The sequence below is a fragment of the Gopherus evgoodei genome, chromosome 11 (assembly GCF_007399415.2).
Source record: "Gopherus evgoodei ecotype Sinaloan lineage chromosome 11, rGopEvg1_v1.p, whole genome shotgun sequence".
Taxonomy (NCBI): Eukaryota; Metazoa; Chordata; order Testudines; family Testudinidae; genus Gopherus; species Gopherus evgoodei.
The window spans coordinates 37,206,603-37,228,129 of NC_044332.1; the positions used below are offsets into that span (position 1 = coordinate 37,206,603).

The 21,527-nt window shown below is 40.7% G+C and overlaps 1 long non-coding RNA gene across 2 annotated transcripts in view; it reads left to right on the top strand.

The window, feature by feature from the left end:
* LOC115660018 overlaps nucleotides 1-4,262 on the top strand; it is a 93,361-nt gene extending 89,099 nt beyond the window's left edge. For both annotated transcript variants that reach the window (XR_004002711.1, XR_004002712.1), the window contains one exon: nucleotides 3,876-4,262. This is a non-coding gene — a long non-coding RNA (uncharacterized LOC115660018). The remainder of the gene's footprint in view (nucleotides 1-3,875) is intronic.
* The last annotated feature ends 17,265 nt before the right edge of the window (nucleotides 4,263-21,527 follow it).

Consider the following 21,527-nt stretch of genomic DNA (forward strand, 5'->3'; position numbering starts at 1 on the left):
TGGTCTACCATGTCAGTAATCTGCATATTGAAGAGAAATCATTATTTTGCAGATTAGAGACCTCTGCGATGCTTTGTGACTCATAGACTCATAGACTCTAGGACTGGAAGGGACCTCGAGAGGTCATCGAGTCCAGTCCCCTGCCCTCACGGCAGGACCAAATACTGTCTAGACCATCCCTAATAGACATTTATCTAACCTACTCTTGAATATCTCCAGAGATGGAGATTCCACAACTTCCCTAGTCAATCTATTCCAGTGTTTAACTACCCTGACAGTTAGGAACTTTTTCCTAATGTCCAACCTAAATCTCCCTTGCCGCAGTTTAAGCCCATTGCTTCTTGTTCTATCATTGGAGGCTAAGGTGAACAAGTTTTCTCCCTCCTCCTGATGACACTCTTTTAGATACCTGAAAACTGCTATCACGTCCCCTCTCAGTCTTCTCTTTTCCAAACTAAACAAACCCAATTGTTTCAGCCTTCCTTCATAGGTCATGTTCTCAAGACCTTTAATCATTCTTGTTGCTCTTCTCTGGACCCTCTCCAATTTCTCTACATCTTTCTTGAAATGCGGTGCCCAGAACTGGACACAATACTCCAGTTGAGGCCTAACCAGCGCAGAGTAAAGCGGAAGAATGACTTCTCGTGTCTTGTTAACAACACACCTGTTAATGCATCCCAGAAACACGTTTGCTTTTTTTGCAACAGTATCACACTGTTGACTCATATTAAGCTTGTGGTCCACTATGACCCCTAGATCTCTTTCTGCCATACTCCTTCCTAGAGAGTCTCTTCCCATTCTGTATGTGTGAAACTGATTGTTCCTTCCTAAGTGGAGCACTTTGCATTTATCTTTATTGAACTTCATCCTGTTTACCTCAGACCATTTCTCCAATTTGTCCAGATCATTTTGAATTTTGACCCTGTCCTCCAAAGCAGTTGCAATCCCTTCCAGTTTGGTATCGTCTGAAACCTTAATAAGCGTACCTTCTATGCCAACATCTAAATCGTTGATGAAGATATTGAACAGAACCGGTCCCAAAACAGGCCCCTGCGGAACCCCACTTGTTATACCTTTCCAGCAGGATTGGGAGCCATTAATAACTACTCTCTGAGTACGGTTATCCAGCCAGTTATGCACCCACCTTATAGTAGCCCCATCTAAATTGTACTTTCCTAGAGTATCTATAAGAATATCATGCGAGACCATATCAAATGCCTTACTAAAGTCTAGTATATCACATCCACCACTTCTCCCTTATCCACAAGGCTCGTTATCCTATCAAAGAATGCTATCAGATTAGTTTGACACGATTTGTTCTTTACAAATCCATGCTGGCTATTCCCTATCACCTTAACACCTTCCAAGTGTTTGCAGATGATTTCTTTAATTACTTGTTCCATTATCTTCCCTGGCACAGAAGTTAAACTAAGTGGTCTGTAGTTTCCTGGGTTGTTTTTATTTCCCTTTTTATAGATGGGCACTATATTTGCCCTTTTCCAGTCTTCTGGAATCTCCCCCGTCTCCCATGATTTCCCAAAGATAATAGCTAGAGGCTCAGATACCTCCTCTATTAACTCCTTGAGTATTCTAGGATGCATTTAATCAGGCCCTGATGACTTGCAGGCATCTAACTTTTCTAAGTGATTTTTTACTTGCTCTTTTTTTATTTTATCTTCTAAACCTGCCCTCTTCCCATAAGCATTCACTATATTAGACATTCCTTCAGACTTCTCAGTGAAGACCGAAACAAAGAAGTCATTAAGCATCTCTGCCATTTCCAAGTCTCCCGTTACTGTTTCCCCCTCCTCACTGAGCAGTGGGCCTACCCTGTCCTTGGTCTTCCTCTTGCTTCTAATGTATTGATAAAAAGTCTTCTTGTTTCCCTTTATTCCCATAGCTAGTTTGAGCTCATTTTGTGCCATTGCCTTTCTAATCTTGCCTCTGCATTGCAGTGTTATTTGCCTATATTCGTCCTTTGTAATCTGACCTAGTTTCCATTTTTTATATGACGCCTTTTTATTTTGTAGGTCACGCAAGATCTCGTGGTTAAGCCAAGGTGGTCTTTTGCCACATTTTTTATCTTTCCTAACCATCGGAATAGCTTGCTTTTGGGCCCTTAATAGTGTCCCTTTGAAAAACTGCCAACTCTCCTCAGTTGTTTTTCCGCTCAGTCTTGATTCCCATGGGACCTTACCTATCAGCTCACTGAGCTTACCAAAATCCGCCTTCCTGAAATCCATTGTCTCTATTTTGCTGTACTCCTTTCTACCCTTCCTTAGAATTGCAAACTCTATGATTTCATGATCTCTTTCACCCAAGCTTCCTTCTACTTTCAAATTCTCAACGAGTTCCTCCCTATTTGTTAAAATCAAGTCTAGAACAGCTTCCCCCCTAGTAGCTTTTTCAACTTTCTGAAATAAAAAGTTGTCTGCAATGCAGTTCAGGAACTTATTGGATAGTCTGTGCCCCGCGATGTTATTTTCCCAACATATATCTGGATAGTTGAAGTCCCCCATCACCACCAAATCTTGGGCTTTGGATGATTTTGTTAGTTGTTTGAAAAAAGCCTCATCCACCTCTTCCACCTGATTAGGTGGCCTGTAGTAGACTCCCAGCACGACATCACCCATGTTTTTTACCCCTTTTAGCCTAACCCAGAGACTCTCAACACTTCCATCTCCTATGTCCATCTCCACCTCAGTCCAAGTGTGTACATTTTTAATATATAAGGCAACACCTCCTCCCTTTTTCCCCTGTCTATCCTTCCTGAGCAAACTATACCCATCAACACCAACATTCCAGTCATGTGTATTATCCCACCAAGTTTCAGTAATGCCAACAATGTCATAGTTGTATTTATTTATTAGGACTTCCAGTTCTTCCTGCTTATTACCCATACTTCTTGCATTTGTATATAGGCATCTAAGATACTGGTTTGATCTTGCCTCCCAGCTTTGCCCTGACCCTCCTTTCTCTCTGCCATTATAGCCCATGCTCCCTCCTGTTTCCGACCCATCTCCCAGGTCTTGTTCCCCACTTACCTCATCCAACAATAACTTTGCCTGGGTTACTGTATATCAATAATATATATAATACAAATTCCATGAGTACATACTTATGTAGTGAAGAGCCTTTATGTACCAATAAACTTTATATTAAAGAGTCTCAAAGGTACTTTCCTGGACACTTTCATTCATATTATCGTAAAGCTTTCGTTGGCACAGTCACAGTCTCATGATCTCAGATTAATCAACACAATATAAATTAAGTTTTTTATACTTCTACTGAGAGACTGCTTTTTAAAAACATGTTTTCTGTTAGGGTTGAATACTATTATTATATAAACAAATAAATTTTTAGATATAGTAGATTAAAGCCATGGCTTAATTTACATCCACAACAACAGGACATTCAGAGTTAAGGTTGAAAATCTAACATTAAAATGCACAAATATTCCTGGGTCTCTCGATATTGTACACTATATAATAATATGCAGTCTCTGAGCACAGCTTTTAAAGGATGACATTTAAGTATCAACTTTGAACTTCCTGCATCAGTGTGTTGTCAGCACCTGAATTTTATGGTTAATTTGTTAATTTAATTAAAGTATTGTGCAAATTGCCTTGATTTTGTCTGAATTAGCCCTTTTCTTTTAAAGGTAACTGTAACTGAAAAATTGTTATTAGTAAGGGCGAACTTCCAAAGACACAGAAATTCAGAAGAGCCCGGAGAAACACAGATGCATACTCAAAATTTACCAAAGAAACAAGGCTACAACTCTTTTTAGTTTAGTGGTTGTGCTGGAAATCTTGTGAGTTTTCTATGTGGACAACTTTTCTTGTGATATTCACCCTTTTTGTTTCTCATTTCAGATGAAAACAGCAAGCTGTGTGGACTTAAAAAATGATTCTTGGAATAAAACCAAAAAGGAAGTTTGGTCTCCTTTTTTTTTTATCCAGACTGGCTACCCTCTTCCACACCAAAATTCATTCAAAAGGCTCCATGTCAAGAAGTAACACCATCACAACAACTGTTAAAGTATTAGGGCCTAAACCCTTACTTATTTACACGAGTAATTCCTCTGATTTCAATAACACTATCTTTGTGAGTATGGCATACCTGCAGGGCCATCCCTAGATGGGCGTGGGGCCTGAGGCAAATCAGCCTGTATGGGACCCCCTTAACATTTTTTATACAGGTGAAATCTGGTTACAGTGAACTTCAAGGGCAGCTGCTGGCCGCAGGTTAAATATTGATAGCACCCAGCTGTCTAATTATAATTTTGTTATGTTATATTGTTGTTCTTTTTTATAATTATAATGCAGTTCATATAATTAAAAAAAAAAACCTCACCGATCATGATCAGTGTTGCGGCACTTACATTCTGAAATCCACCTTCCTGGACTTCCTTGCAGCAATTCCAGGTGTATATGGTGTCACTATCCTCAGTGGATTTTTTAAAAAATGTAATTATACATTCGCAACACTGAGAGCCCATGTCTTGGGAACTGGCTGGCTCTTGGAGGGCTTATATGTGCCCTGTTGCGGGGGAACCCCAGGACCTTCCAGCATGGACAAGAGGCTCTAAGATCTGTTTTCTCTGGGGGTTGGGAGGGGTAGGAGGAGGGGAGGTGGAAAAGCAGATGGATGGAGGACCCCAGTCCTGGTGGGTGGTGGAGAAAGCAGAGTTGTGGGACCCTGGGCCCTGGAACTGTGGGAAGAGGGACCCCAAAGCTGGAGAGCTGAAAGGCAAGGAGGATCCTGAGGCAGGGGGCTGATAAGGGCTGGCCCTAGCTTGGAGGTGGCATTGGAGGACCCCACCCAGTGCTGGGAGAGGGGAGAAAGGGCAGTGGAAGGGGGAGGTGTGGGACATTTGGGGTACACCAGTGCTGGGTGACTGGTGAGGGACAATATAGACTACTGGTTGGCACTCACCTGTGCTAGGGGCAAAGGGATGCCTGTGCTGGTGGAGGGTCCCACCGGAAAAGGGAATGGTCTGGGTCCCACCCTGGCATTAGAGATTGGGGAGCGCTAGGACCCTGTGGTGGCAGGCGATGCTGGGAGCTGGCAGACTGGAGTGGGCTGGGACTGGGTTGTGTGCTGCTGCTGCCACCACAGAGACCTTACCCCAAGTCCAGTGGGCTGTGGGCAAGAAAAAGAAACGCCTGGGCCAGTGAGTGTGGGAAGTGGGTCCGACCATTACTGCCAGTGCCAAGCCCCCTCCTAGCCCTCTGGGCAGCCTTGGCCTCCCTGTGTCTCCCTGAAGCGCAGGGCTCCCCAAAGCGCGGGGCCCAGGGCCGGTTTCCCCGGTCAATCCTATGGCTCTGCATACCTGAATGAATAAAAGCAGATATTTTACATGGTAATTTGCAGAAAGTATGTGACTGAAGGATCACTTTACTTAATTTTCTAAACTAAGTTTATTCTGAATTTCTGAGGATTGGATAAAAATTCTCAGATTAGAATCTATCCCCCTTGAACAGGTATGGGTCTGAAAGTCCATGCTGTTTGATTCTTAAAATACAGGTGAGGCAGAGTTTATACCCATCCTAGCTGAAGCTATCTCACATTCAGAGAGAGTAACATTTCTTGTTGAGCATTCTGGGACATTTCCAATACAAGCATAGCAGTCAGCAAATTATTACTTGCAAAGCTAGTTATTTGTTCTAGCTCCTGCCAGAATATTGAAAATTTGCCTGGTGAACATTCCCCAAAATCAAAATGACTTATTATCAGGTGTCCTTTGCTTTTGATCCTGTTGTAGGATGATGTGTTTTCCTAATGATGCAGAATCTCTCGTTAAGTTCAGGAAACAGGATATAAGGATAAGTCAATTGACTCAATTTATGGGCATAATAAAACAACCCTATTACCTTCAGTAGTCAAGGCAAGACAATGTGAAACACTGTGTTGTAAAGTTATTATGACACAAGAGTTTAGTATTTACCTGACAAAATAAAGTAAAAATACTGCATTTATTTTTGAAGCAGCATTTCAGACATTATGACCTCATATTAATAGTGGTAGCCTATCATTTATCTCATCGTACAAGGATATTTCATAGTTCACTCAAAGCCAGAAATATCTGCTATTCAATCACAACAAAGTACAAGAATTTTTTTGAAGTATTTCCTAGTGTCTGCTCTATGTCTACTCTCGGTCTTACTGAAGCAGTGTTAACAGCTGGGGCATTTTTCTCCACTTGTAATATAATTAAAAACAAATTTAGAAGCAGAATAGATGTTTTGTCTGTTGGATGCCGGTTAGTTTTTGGGAAGGTGATTGGCAATGTACACAGCTGTTCCCGACAGTTATAAACTTAGAACAGGAAAACTGAGAAATAAAACTGAAGTGACCAAATATGGATCCCTTAGCATGCCATTGGAAATCAGATCATTGGACTGGCTTGAGTTCTGCATGAAGCACACATAAATCAAATTATTCTAAACATGCTGCAATACAGGAACTACAGATGAAGCTAAAGATCCTCCATAAGAATCTAGAGCAATAAATGCTCCAAACTACAGGAAATACAGTTGGCAGGTAATGAAAATGTTGCAGACTGGGGCTCATGCTGGCTTTACCCTGCCCTACAGTCTGTTACCTTGCAGGGAGAGGAAATGCTTTTGCATTCAAATGGGAATATGGTTCAAAAGCTGGAAAACAATAGGAGGGAAAGATGGCTTTTATCCACATAACCAACTGTTGTCTTGAACCTTACCTGCATATATCAAAACTCAAAGTTATACAAATGAAGGGATGATGCACCTATGCTTTAACCTGGCCCTAGCGGCTTCCTCTCACAGGACAAAGCTTGGTAAAGAAGGAAAATGAAGCAGCAATGAAAGACATGTTAAAAGTAAGTTGTCAGCCTATGGTACTGTTCTCTCTTTCAGCACTAAACCATACTGTCGGGGCTAGGGCTGGTGCTGGGCACTATGGATGACATTTAAAGCAAGATTCTGACCACCCGTGAGCTTTGAAAATCCCATGACATTTTTAATATGAAAAATCAGTTAAGTTGGGGGGTAAGTCTATACTGCAATAAAAATCTCACTGCGCCAAGTTGCAGAGCCTGTGTCAGCTGACTCAGGTTCATGGGGCTTGAGTTTCAAGGCTATAAAATTGCAGAGTAAACATATGAGCTGGAACCTGGGCTCTGAGACCGTCCTACTTCGCAGAGTCTCAGAACCCAGGCTCTAGCCTGAGTCTGAACATTAATACTGAAATTTTATACCCCTGTAGCCTGATCCCCATAAGCCTGAGACAGCTGACCTGGGCTAGCCACAGCTATCTGGGGTCTTTTATTGCAGTATAGACATACTTTTGGTGTTCATGGTGAAATTTCAGTATGGACAATTATAATTCACTTATACCTAAACATCCCCTCAGAATTCCATTCGATACACTATTATTCTCTCTCACTGATCTAAGTAGATTCATAGGTGGCTACAGTTCAACAGTGGACAAAATGAGTGAATTTGTATATTAGTTTGTAAAGTACTTTAGGATCATAAGGAATGAAAAGTGCTATATCATTGTAAAGAAGAGGTCGGCAACCTTTCAGAAGTGGTGTGCCGAGTCTTCATTTATTCACTCTAATTTAAGGTTTGGCGTGTCAGTAATAAATTTTAACGTTTTTAGAAGGTCTCTTTCTATAAGTCTATAATATATAACTAAACTATTGTTGTCTATAAAGTAAGCAAGGTTTTTTAAATGTTTAAGAAGCTTCACTTAAAATTAAATTAAAATGCAGAGTCCCCCTGGACCGGTGGCCAGGACCTGGGCAATGTTAGTGCCACTGAAAATCAGCTCACATGACACCTTTGGCATGCATGCCATAGCTTGCCTATCCCAATGTAAAGCATCATTAATATTATATACATGTATAAATATTAGCATTAAAAATTCAGAATCAGGTTATTTATGGTATTGGTAACCTTACTATGTTCACTAAATTTTACACAATAGGCAGAGTGGAAGTAGGAGAAAACTAACTCTAGCATAACTCTGCCAGCAAAGACCTTGTGTTTCAGAACAAGCGTCAGAAGCAGAAACGCCAGCAGTGGAAACATCTTTGCTAATCACTTAAACCAATCATTAGGGACAAAATCATGCTCCAGGCCCATTTACCATGTCTCTCTGCTGGCTCTTGCCTCCTTGACGTCAACCTCTGCATCATTGACGGGTTACACTGCAGATTGGGTTAGCAAAGGGACAAAAACAAAGAGAGAACAGCAGGGACAGTGCAGCTGCTGTGGAAGGTAAATGTAATAATGATATTGATGACATTACTAATTTATTTAGTGGACCAGAATTTAGCAAGGGAATGAGGATTAGTTTGTTGTCTGTCATAATTATTTCATTCATCAGCTAGATGTTGCCCAAGGCAACTGCCATGCTCTTTGCCTCTTGCTATTTTTAGCTTGTTTTGCCATGGGAGGTTTGTTCCTTTTAGTTTCCTTCATGTAATTTTGGTCAGTAGTAATAAAAATGAGAGTGTTGCTCTGTGGGGGATTCAGAACTGGCAACTCACAACACCTGAAAAGCCAGCAGGCCATTTGGTTAATTGTTCTGTGGTTTGTAGTTGGTTGGGAGGGGCCAAACCTTGTGTTCAGCTATATACTTTAAATGTCCTAACTTTGCAGTTGAAAAAGCAACTGGAATTAGCCATAGCAGCAGCCATACCTGCTTTTTCAGGAGGCCCATATGCTGTCATTTTTATGGTTTCACTTCTAGGGGCCAGTTTCTTTTTCCTGCTATGGGAGAACTTTCAGTTCCTTATTAATTGTAAAATGCTGCTTGAAATGATCAGATAAAATCAGGAGAAGGAATAAGGATACACAGTTTGCCTTCTTATTCATGCTCATAACTGCTCTGCTGTTGATATGCATCTGTAACTCCCATTTCTCTGCCTCATTGACTCTCCATCTCATTTCAAATCTCATCTGAAAACATATATTTTCTCCCTCTCCTGTTATTTGTTGTTTAACTTTGTATCTGTGTTACTGAAAACTGTAAAATATCTTGGGATACCATTTGTATGAAAGATGGTGTGTGTGTGTGTGTGTGTGTGTATGTATGTATAGTTGTATTGTGTTTTCATTTAATTTGCACATATGTCCATGTATCCACACCAACAGAGACTCCAAAGCATGTTAAGTCTTTGACCTCACCTTTACTTTTTCAACTTCTTTTCCTTGTACACTATATATTGAACCAACAACATGGGACTGAATATTTCAGAACTGCTGAAAGGACCTGGAACTTTTCTTCCCTCTGTCACCTTTTCAGATCTAATTGCGGGGGATAGTAACTGAAAGTCAGTGCTCTCTGATGGTGATACATGCATTTGTGATTTTAGTAGTCCAGTTCCCACTGCTACTACAAGGGGCAATTTAAGCAGAGAAAGTAAGGATGGGATGGGTGTGAGAAATAAACCCTAACAGGTGGTTCCCTCCTGGCTGAGATTAGGGCATGTTTATAGAATGGAATAGGGACGCTTGCATACACACTGCGTATGCTTCACCTATTTGGATAAGTTGAAAAGTTTAACATGCAGGACTGACACCCTACCATCTTTCAGGAATATTAAATGTATTTTAAAGAAAATAAATCTAGCACAATGAATAATATTGCATGGTTTGTGAACTTCCACATTTCTTATGGCTCTGTCCCTTCATAGCCTACCACTGAAGGAGAGAGAGACAAACAAAAACAAAAAAACCCATGTTTGTTATGCTTTAATATGTTGCAAGTTGAATGTTGTGAAATTTCACAAACCTTCACAAAAAGTCACAATCTTGCAGAGCTAAACATTTGAGCAAGGGGCTTCATTTCTGCTGCCAAATTTTTGTAAAGCCAAAACTGAGCTTTGCTGGCTTCTCTCCATTATAGAAAGATAAGAATCAAGGCAAGTGGCTTACTCCAAAATCCATTGAAGTAAATTGGAAAGTTACCACTGGACTTTGGATCAGGGCCTAGATGAGGAGCTTGGAAAGACTTGTAAACCAGAGCAATCTATTCCTCTTTCCCCTGGGTGGGTGGTATATGTAGGCCTTGCTTAGGCTAACAGCAGTTAGGCATGCACACTGGAGATAAAATAACCTGCAAATAGCTTAAACTGGACCCAGCAGACCATTTCTAGGCAGATTTTTTATTTTGAAAATTGTGTGTAGGGAGAGAAAAATTCAAAGAGCCACTTCATGTAATAGCAAATAAAGTTCTAGGCAGTGGCAGCATTTGCTGAATAGTCAATGTTTTCTGAGATGTCAGTGCACATCTGAAAAAGCTCAGTGCATATTCATGCATCACTGCATGTTTTTATGGCCCTGCTGTGCATGCAGAATTGTTAGTTTTACTTCATTAAATGGAAAGTAGTCAGAACCTGTCCAGCACTAAAGAAAGGGATGAACTCTTCTGCCTACAACTGGTTCCTTGCATAATGTAATGGACAAACTTCTAAAAGTTACGGGGCTTGATTTAATTTGGGTAAGTGTCCAAACATTCATATGCTTTAACTGATCCTATCAAAGAGTCAATTCCTGCTGGTTTTACTTAGGCAAAATCACTATTGACTTTGAAGCCAACTGGAGTTTTGTCTATCTATTGAGAGTGGACTTCAGAATTTGGCCCTAAACCTTTCAAAATAAAATCATGTGGAAATCTCACATAAGCAAGCGGACTACTGGTACTTCCAGTTCTTCCTCATTTTGCTGCTGTTGGGAATATCACAGGAATGAATGCTTTTACACACAGTCTTTTAGTTTCCCATTGAAACCTGGAATTTAAAAATACAGGATTGAAAAAATCAAGATATTCTTGCACCAGTCAAAATAAACTCAATAAAATAAGATTATAAAATAATGAAGAGCCCTATCCAGCTTTCACTGAAATTAGTGGCAAAAGTCCCAGAGACTTCAAGGGGAGCAGGACTGTATCCTAGCAAAGAATTGTAGGAAACAGGACTAAATGGTTGAATCTGTGGGGACCTACAGCTGAAAAACATTATGTAACATGTGGCAGTTACCTAGGCGTTATAAAACTGCTGGTGTTGAGGGACTATTTGATTTGCTAATTACCTGTGTAAAGGGGCAACTTAATTTGTGTGTGAAACTCCCCCAGTTGAAAACTCATTGTGTCATTCTATTTCCACAAATTGTAGTTAAAATAATTGCATTTTAATTAAAAAGAAAGAACAAAAATTTAAAAAAGAAAGAAAATCTAATTTGTCAATTAAAAAAATCAACTTTTTCAAATTCCTCTCTGGTGGTCTGGTATTATTAAATATTCTCCTTGATTTTTTTCCTATCTTGGTTTATTGGAGGGAGAAAAACAATTATCTGCAAACGTAATTTTTAATGCATGGTAATAAAAATAAATGGTACAGCTCTGCTGCTGCTCACCTAAATCTTCATCCCTGGTGGTCTAGTGGTATTAAATAATCTGTACCACATGTATTCATCATTTGCTGACAGGAAAAGGAAAACTTTTTCACATTTTACTGTCTAAAAAACAAACACAATGTTAGCTAAGCATCTGGGGGAGACTTTTCTGAGGGTCAGGCAAGAAAACTGGAAAAACCTTTTATTTTCCCTACTGGTGTGATTTTTGTCTTTGTTAGTTTACATGGTAGTTAGTATAAAACCAGAGAGGTAGATGGTATTTACAGGGTGCTGTTTTTGTTCCCTGATATTTTGGCCAGATTGTATTGGTTATAGTTTTAATCTTTTCTTAGCTGGAGTAATGAGTGCTGATAAGTGGTTTCTCTCTGATACCATAGCTACTGCTATTCTACAAGAATATAGCACTTTTCTCATGTGTAAATCTCAAAGTGCTTTACTGAAGTAGAGAAGCAAGCACTATTATTCCCATTTCACAGATTGATAAATGAGGCATAATATGACTAAGCAAATTTTCTCTGGTCCCATAGCAAGTCAGTAACAGAAATGGGAATAGAATCCAGTTCTCCTCTCTGAGAGACCACAGATATTCCTGACTTCAAAAACATGGGAGATTTTGTGTGAATTATCAATGTGTGTACATGTTTTCATTCTCAAGTGTTCTGAAGAGAGTTGTCAGTAATGGAAATAAGAGCTTGCTTCCTTCCTCCTACTTGCTTTTGAAAAGAAAGTATGATGCATTTTGCTTTAATTTGTTTTAAAAACGGTGTAGCTTTGTGTATTTGCCTCTCAGAAAAGACACAACCAGAACATGTTGATTTGCTGAATTGGAAGCTAAATATACATTGTATTTAGAAAATATATCATTTCTGCAAAAATTGTTATAACTAAGACCATGACATAGAATTCAGTAACATCTATTTTAAAGATTTATCTATGATGACCGATTTCTTGTATTTTATAAAATTAGTATTTGCTTAACTTATTAAATATAAGCTGATATTATTAACATCTAAATCTTAAGATTTATACTGAATGTATACTTTTATATGGTGCACTGGGGATATTAACCGAAACAGCATTCATTTCCTTGAGGGGGTTGCTTTATTTTCACAGGATTTGGATGCTGAAACAGTAGCACATGGAAACTGAGCACTGGCTCATATTTACAAAGGCTGTCACAGAGGCTGTTGTCTTCTAAACAGCCTGTAAATAAAGAAAGCATAATAGACTGCCATGAGATGTAATTTTGATCTCATTATGCTAGGAAGCCTTGATAACTTTAGAGTGGTAAGCCACAGGCGAGAAATAGATTTCTAATCAAAATAACCACCACCAAAAAAATAAAATCATCATTCTGAAGGGGCCCATATTCTACTCTTTGGAAGCACAAAAATTTTAGCCTTAAAATAGGAAGATATTTACATGTTTTTAAAAATATGAAATTCTTTCATCTCAGTGATATAAAATAATTAACTTGAACTCTGATAAAATCTGTAATTTGTAATTGAAAACATGTGCATTGTGGGACTACTGGAATGTTTCCAGCTGAGCTGTGTGTGGCAGAAAGGAATCTCTATAGAGCTCAAAGCATTCCTGGTTTTATGGTAAATGTGTCTCTTCCCCTCACTGAATTCTTATTAATCAGTTTTATTTACATGGCATTTTAGTAATCTAGTGAAGAGTAAAATGCTTTAAAACATTTGGAAAGATACATAAGAGCCCTTGAGGGAGTAGACTTTAATTTAGCAGCAAGTCCCATTATAAATTACACTCAGAGATAAGACCTTTCAAACAACTTGTGTATTTATTTGTATTTCTACTGATGCTGTTGGAGTGGCTTTTTGAGAAATTCCCTCCTAGTATAGTGATGAGTGACATCTGTGCCAGTGATGAGGTGTGTTTTATTAGGAGTATAATATTTATTCACCTTAAGTACTTAAAAAGTATTAGAAAGTCTTCTCCATTAAACAAATTCTCTAAGAGGCATGTAGCTTCCCCAGACATCAGTACAAACAAGGGTAACATATGGTCCTCAGTGTGAATATGGTAGTATTTTATTTGTTAAAAGTCAAATCTGAAAAATAAAACCCTGACCCCAAACACCAATCTCCAACCAACGGCCCCTCCTTCCCCCAAAACCATGTCAGTTCTTTAATATAATATTTTAAAAAGTTAATTTTCGTGCTTTTAAAAGGTGCTTGATTCCCAGCCCTGGAGTCTGAAGTCCTCTCTATGACACAAGAAATGCAGGGCAAACATGTCCAAAATGCCCTACCAAATGTGCTTCACCTCTTTTCATGAGTCTGAGGATGGCTCAGTCTCAATGCCTAATAAATCTGTAGTGTTCTTGGCAAGATGATCAGCAAGTGTGCAAATTAGTATCAGTTATCGTGGTGATTGTTTTTGTTCTGGGCAACTGTCTGCTAGAGATCTGAGACCTAACCTCATTTCACATAGGCCACTGAATGATTTTTGAATACCATTGACCAGGGCCGGATTCAAACCTTGTCACCAGTCACCTGAACAATTCAAAAAGAACGAGGAATCCTTGTGGCACCTTAGAGACTAACAAATTTATTTGGGCATAAGCTTTCGTGGGCTAGAACCCATTAACAAATTTATTTGGGAAAAGTGGGTTCTAGCCCATGAAAGCTTATGCCCAAATAAATTTGTTAGTCTCTACGGTGCCACAAGGACTCCTCAGTGTTTTTGCTGATACATACTAACATGGCTACCACTCTGAAACCTGAACAATTCAGTCACTCAGTTAGCTAATTACTTGAATTTTTAAAAAATATTCGGTGCCTTCCTAATGATTTTCAGTTCCAAACCTACCCATGAGGGATTAGCCCTATAGTTCTAGATGACTGGCTTCTTATGTGGATTCTGGCTGAGAAAGTAGGATCCTGGAAAACCAATTGTACACTCACTGAACAAACTACTAAATCATTTTTTGAGATGAAAGAAATCACAAAGAAAATTCTTGAGTTAACAAGGTATGTGCTAATGTCACTGTTCTGCCACACCACTTCTCATGGCTCTCTTGCCCACTCTTCATTTACACATTGTTCAGGGGTGCTAGAACAATTTTTATAGTAGGGGTGTTGAGAAACATTGAACAAAACTATAAACCTTAAATATAATGGAAACCACTTCAAGCCAGCACCTCTAGTTCCAGAACCTATGACATTGTTGTCTGTTTAGGTCCAGTCCTGCATGAAGAATTGCATGGGCAGATCTCTGTGCACACAATGGAGCTCTGTATGGCTGAAAGGATCTGCCCACATGGAATCATTTGCAGGATCAGGGCATCAGACTTTAAGCTCTGCATGACCAGCACCTTGTCTTCATCCCAGTATGTAAAGGGCTTAGCTCATTGCTGGTGTTATGCAAATAATAATGTAAAAACAAAGGATTTTATTTTCACTGATGTTCTCAAGGATTTATCTGTAGTGCATGTATAAATACATATTATAGTTCTTGCTTTTCTTCAGTTTTTGTGTGTGGTTTGGAATTTTTATATATGTAAAAATATAAATTCTCTGTTGAAGGCTTGGGGCCTGGTTTTCAGAAGTGCTGAGAGCCTGCAGTTCCCATTAACATCATCTGGACTTGTGAGTTCTCAGCACTTCTGAAAATCAGACCTTCAGTTTATGGACTGCCACAGGTATGTTTTCTGTTTAATGAGAAGTCAGCATTTTGATAGGTTTTCATGTGATCAGGATGCATAGGTGAGACTTGATGGTCAGGAGATTACAAAGGAGTGGCTATCCTGACCTCTTTGAGAGGATTTCCCGGAAATCAGTTTTTCTGGTTAACTTATTTTTCAATCAATTATTTTAATCCCTTTTTAAATACGCATCTCTGGATATTTTATCTTTTTGAAATGACCTTCCATGTGCATATGCAAAACTATTGTGCACAATCAAAACCAAACCTAGTTATCCAACCCTCATCCATTCCCAGTCATGTTCAGTGTCACTCAATTTTTAGATTCAGTGACCCTCACAGGTAAACCCATTTTAGTACATTGTTACTTGGCATACTATATTAATTAATAGTATCGTATCTGTGATTCCTTACAGGTACAGTGTTTTGGTAGCTTGGAATGAGACTTCTAAAATACTGATAAATTACTCAGATGAACATATCCAGTAGTGAAAAACAGGAAGATCTCCTTGTGAGTTCTCTTGCACATTAGCAGATTATCATATGGATGTCCCCGTCAGGTGCTTGTATATTTGTGGCTACATGTAATCCTTCTCCTTGCACACCTAGGTAGGAATGGCAAGGATTTAGACAATCCTGAAGGAGTGAATTTTGGTCATTTTGAAGAAGAAAACATTGACAACATTAACAGCCTTCAACTACCTGAATGGGGGTTCCAAAGAGGATGGAGCTCAGCTGTTCTCAGTGGTGGCAGATGACAGAACAAGGAGCAATGGTCTCAAGTTGCAGTGGGGGAGGTCTTGGTTGGATATTGGGAAAAACTATTTCACTAGGAGGGTGGTGAAGCACTGGAATGGGTTACCTAGGGAGGTGATGGAATCTCCATCCTTAGAGGTTTTTAGTGCTGGCTTGACAAAACCCTGGCTGGGATGATTTAGTTGGGGTTGGTCCTGCTTTGAGCAAGGGGTTGGACTAGATGACCTCCTGAGGTCTCTTCTAACCGTAATAGTCTATGATTCTATAAAAAGTCTACAATGGAGATACACAGAGATTAATTTGGGCCTCTCTGTCTATCTACCCACACTGAGCTGTTAATAATTTACATATTGTTCATACTTGCCTTCAGTGCTGTCATCATGACCATAGAGGAAAATGAAGGTAAAAACAAAGGTCAGATATCTCTCCCTCCCGCCCCGCTCTCTCATACATAATATAAATAATTTCCAAATATCCAGTATTTTTTCAGTCAGATAGACTTGTGTATATTTACTATGAAAAAGAAAGTGTAATGCTTTGCTTTTTCAACAGAATGCATGAATTTGTTCCTGTTCACAGCGGCGTGTCTAGTGATTATTTTAGCACTCGTTGCACACTTCTCTGTGGAAGTTGGAGGGTTTCACAGATAATGTAAGAAAGAGTAATCTCAGCAGTTCCTATGGAAACGGCATCAAAGATGCCACAAAAGGCAACTCGCAAGGTGAAATCCACTCTAGTCCTAAAGATGCTGCAGGAGAACTATCCCTGCTATGAATGTAGGGTTAAATCCAATAATTATCTAAAGAATGGAAGGCGCCACTTATCCAGTTCCTGGAGAGATACGGAATGTTGATTAGGTTCCACTGATAGGCTGTTAGCATTGTTTATCAGTAGTTCAAAACAAAGCAAACAGAATGAATTGGGTTGCCACCACCATGTAGCTCTGGTATTGTGACAGCACTCTTCCTATTGTGGGGCTTTCTTCATCTTTCCAGTATGAGCACACTGCATTATTGCAGAATTGATAAGAGACTCTTAAGAAGCATCAAAATATTAAGTCTCTCAATTTGCAGAAGTGCCATTCTTCTGATAAAAGGCAATGTCATACACTCAGATAATTGGAAATAATGGACATTTAATAATGCAATTTCAGTGCTTTCATCACCTCAGTTCCATATAGCTGTAGAAGGTCTGTATAGAGGCTGGAGTGCATAGTTACAGTTTAGCTAGAGCTGTATAGCCATTTCCATTCTAAATATATTATTTATATTTATATAAAGTACTTCTAATATTTTTTCTCAAACTTCTACCTGTCCGGTAGAAATTTTCTAGAAAAATATACATTTCCTACCCCATGTTTTCTTGAATAGATTTTTGGTTCCTCATTTTTCCTTTACTACATTTATATTTTGGAAATGTGCAATTTTGAAAATGAAATGAAAAGTTTGTACTGCTAATTAAAATGAAGAAAAATATGTCACTTCTTTAAAGCAAAGAGTTTTATAAAAATATAATACTTTGCATTTCATAGCACCTTTCACCCCAGGATCTCAAAGCTGACCTAATGAAGTGTCGCAGCCATCATGTGAAGTAGCATTTAGCTTCATTTTACAGATGGCGAAACTGAGGTTAGTAACTTATCCAAAGTCGCACAGGGAGACAGTAACAGAACTGAGATCAATACCTATAAATATTGATACAAAATCCTGTGCTTTACCCATTAGACAAACTTCCTCCCTTTCTGTTCATTTTACAGTCACGCTTTGCCTATACGCAACAGCACAGATAACTCTGTAACAGGACTCTACCTGACACAGTTCTACTGTTGCCATAGTAATTATTCTGTAGCCGTCAACTTATGTTAGGTTCTTTTTAATATTAATTGATACATGATTTCCTGATACTTTAAAACATCTTAAAACTGAGCTGTGCAATAAGTACATTTGTTTGTTGTGATTAATCTATTTTGGCAATTACAAAAAATGTAAGGTAGAGAAATTTGGTGGATGGGGGTTGGGTGATGTAGATGGGATTAATTTACTAGCTTTCCACTGCAGGAGACGAGTTCACATCTGGTCACAGGGTACAAGTGAGAATGAAATTGGTAAGATTTACTCTGACTAGGACCTGGTCTACACTACATGTTTAAACCGATTTTAGCAGCGTTAAACCGATTTAACGCCGCACCCGTCCACACTACGAGGCCCTTTATATCAATATAAAGGGCTCTTTACATCGGTTTCTGTACTCCTCCCCGACGAGAGGAGTAGCGCTAAAATCGATATTACCATATCGGATTAGGGTTAGTATTGGCCTCTGGGCGGTATCCCACAGTGCACCACTGTGACCGCTCTGGACAGCAGTCTGAACTCGGATGCACTGGCCACATAGACAGGAAAAGCCCCGCAAACTTTTGAATTTCATTTCCTGTTTGCCCAGCGTGGAGCTGTGATCAGCACAGGTGACCACACAGAGCTCATCAGCACAGGTAACAATGCAGTCTCCTGAGAATCGAAAAAGAGCTCCAGCATGGACCGCACGGGAGGTACTGGATCTGATCGCTGTATGGGGAGAGGATTCAGTGCTAACAGAACTCCGTTCCAAAAGACGAAATGAAAAAATATTTGAAAAAATTTCCAAGGCTATGATGGCCAAAGGCCACACCAGGGACTCAGTGCAGTGCAGAGTGAAAGTTAAGGAGCTCAGACAAGCCTACCAGAAAACCAAAGCAGCAAACGGAAGGTCTGGGTCAGGGCCGAAAACATGCCGCTTCTACGCTGAGCTGCATGCAATTTTAGGGGGCTGCGCCACCACTACCACACTCCTGTTCGTGGATTCCGAGGTGGGGGTTGTAATCTCAACCATGGCTGAGGATTCTGCGGAGGGGGAAGATGAGGAGGAGGAGGAGGAGGAAGAGGAGGATGACCTTGCAACGAGCACATAGTACTCTGTTAGCCCCAACAGCCAGGAGCTTTTTGTGACTCAGACAGAATTACCCTCCCAGCCCTCCCAAGCCACTAGCCCAGACAGTGAAGCCATGGAAGCGACCTCTGGTGAGTGTACCTTTGTAAATATAAAACATGGTTTAAAAGCAAGCGTTTTTTAATGATTGATTTGCCATGAGGGCTTGGGGTGCATTCGCGGCCAGTAAAGTTACTGGAAAAGTTTGTTAACATGTCTGGGGATGGAGCGGAAATCCTCCAGGGACATCTCCATGAAGTGCTCCTGGAGGTACTCCAAAAGCCTTTGCAGAAGGTTTCTGGGCAAGGTAGCCTTGTTCCGTCCACCATGGTAGGACACTTGACCACGCCATGCATAGCAAGTAATCGAGTATCACTGCATGACAAAGCATAGCTGCGTATGGTCCCGGTGATTGCTGGCATTCAAGAAACATCCGTTCTTTATCTCGCTCTGTTATCCTCAGCAGAGTGATAAAGCAATCATCCTAGAGAATTGGATGTGGGGCTTGGCTTCTGCTGCTGCATGTTAAAGGAAAGAAGCATCAGAGGGCACTGTGTATATGAAGGCTGGAGAAGCTGAAAGAAAATGGCTTACCATGTCCGCATGCAAGCTGAATTCTGATGCCCGGACCTGCGTCTGTGAGATCTGTAACACCAGAGGCACAGGCACTCAATATTAAGATGCAGAATGTGACCTTGTAATGAAATCACATGTGCTATGTAAGGTGAATAGTGTTGTTCACTGTGAAAGAGTTTAACCATTGTTCTGTAAAATGTATCTTTTTAAATACTTCTCTCCCTTTTTTCCCTCCCTCATGCAGCTGCACATTTTTCAAGCCTCCCTACTCCATCCCGAAGGCTCTCTCAGATAAGGCGGAGGAAAAAGAAGATGCGAGACGAAATGTTCTCGGAAATCATGGAAGTAACCTGCAATGAAAGAGCTCATTTGAATGAGTGGAAGGACGTGGTAGCAAAGTCCAGGAAAGATGCCAGTGAACGTGAGGACAGGAGGGACGCTCGAGATGAGAGGTGGCGGCAGGAAGATCAGAGGTGTAGGCAGGAAGATCAGCTGTGGCGGGATGCAACGCTGGAGCTGCTGCGTGATTAAACTGTTATCCTCTGACGTCTGGTGGATCTTCAGGAAGAGTAGCGGGGTCACAGAGTGCCGCTGCAGCCCCTGTGTAACCACCCTTACCACTCACCATGTACCATATCTTCCTCACCCAGACGTGTAAGAATGCGTGGGGGAAGGCACCCGCCCACTCCACCCCAGTGGACAGTCCAACCAAAAGGCTGTCATTACATTGAAATGTATTTAATGGCCTTATCCTTCCCTCCTATGCTCCTCCCAAACCACACCCGGGATACCTTGTCAGTTCTCTGCCTCTTTTTATAATTACTTTTTAATAATGAATACATGATTTTTAAATGATAGAGACTTTATTTCCTTAAGCAAGCTGTAATCGAAGGGGGAGGGTGGGTTGCTTACAGGGAAGGAGTCAATAAAGGGGGGGCGTTCATGAAAGGGAAACAAGCACAGCAGTCACACTGTACCCTGGCCCGTGATGAAACTCGTTTTCAAAGCTTCTCTGATGCGCACCGCTTCCTGGTGTGCTCTTCTAATCGCCCTGGTGTCTGGCTGCGCGTAATCAGCGGCCAGGTGATTTGCCTCAGCCTCCCACCCCACCATAAAGGTCTCCCCCTTACTCTCACAGAGATTGTGGAGCACACAGCAAGCAGCAATAACAAAGGGGACATTGGTTTGGCTGAGATCTGAGCTAGTCAGTAATGTGCGCCAGCACGCCTTTAAACGGCCAAATGCACATTCTATCACCATTCTGCACTTGCTCAGCCTGTAGTTGAACAGCTCCTGACCGCTGTCCAGGCTGCCTGTGTATGGCTTCATGAGCCATGGCATCAAGGGGTAGGCTGGGTCCCCCAGGATAACTATAGGCATTTCAACATCCCCAACTGTTATTTTCTGGTCTGGGAAGTGATTCCCTTGCTGCAGCAGTTTAAACAGAGCAGTGCTTCTGAAGACGCGAGAGTCATGAACCCTTCCTGGCCATCCCATGTTAATGTTGGTGAAACGTCCCTTGTGATCCACCATTGCTTGCAGCGCCATTGAAAAGTACCCCTTGCAGTTTATGTACTCGGTGCCCTGGTGCTCCAGTGCCAAGATAGGGATATGGGTTCCATCTATCGCCCCCCCACAGTTAGGGAACCTGATTGCCACTAGGCACTGGCCCGTCCCCAGTATATAAAAGCTGGGTATTTGAAACAAAAGATACAATGGCTATTTATGGAAACTATATAAGACATTGTGGGTAATACATTTATTTTCTGAGATACTTTAGTAATATAAGTGGTGTATATTTATTCATGTTAAGGATGCTAGACATCCCAAATACATGATTCCCTACTTTATTTTGTGTATTGCTGACTTTCATGATCTCGCTTGCTCCGAGCCCATTAGGTAGATACAGTGTCCCAGAGTCACAACCTTTCGAAGCAGCAGCTTAATGATTGCTTTGGCTACTTGCATCACAGCAGCCCCCACAGTAGATTTTCCCACTCCAAATTGATTCCCGACTGACCGGTAGCTGTCTGGCGTTGCAAGCTTCCAGAGGGCTATTGCCACTCGCTTCTCCACTGTGAGGGCTGCTCTCATCTTGGTATTCTGGCTTTTCAGGGCAGGGGAAAGCAAGTCACAAGGTTCCATGAAAGTGCCCTT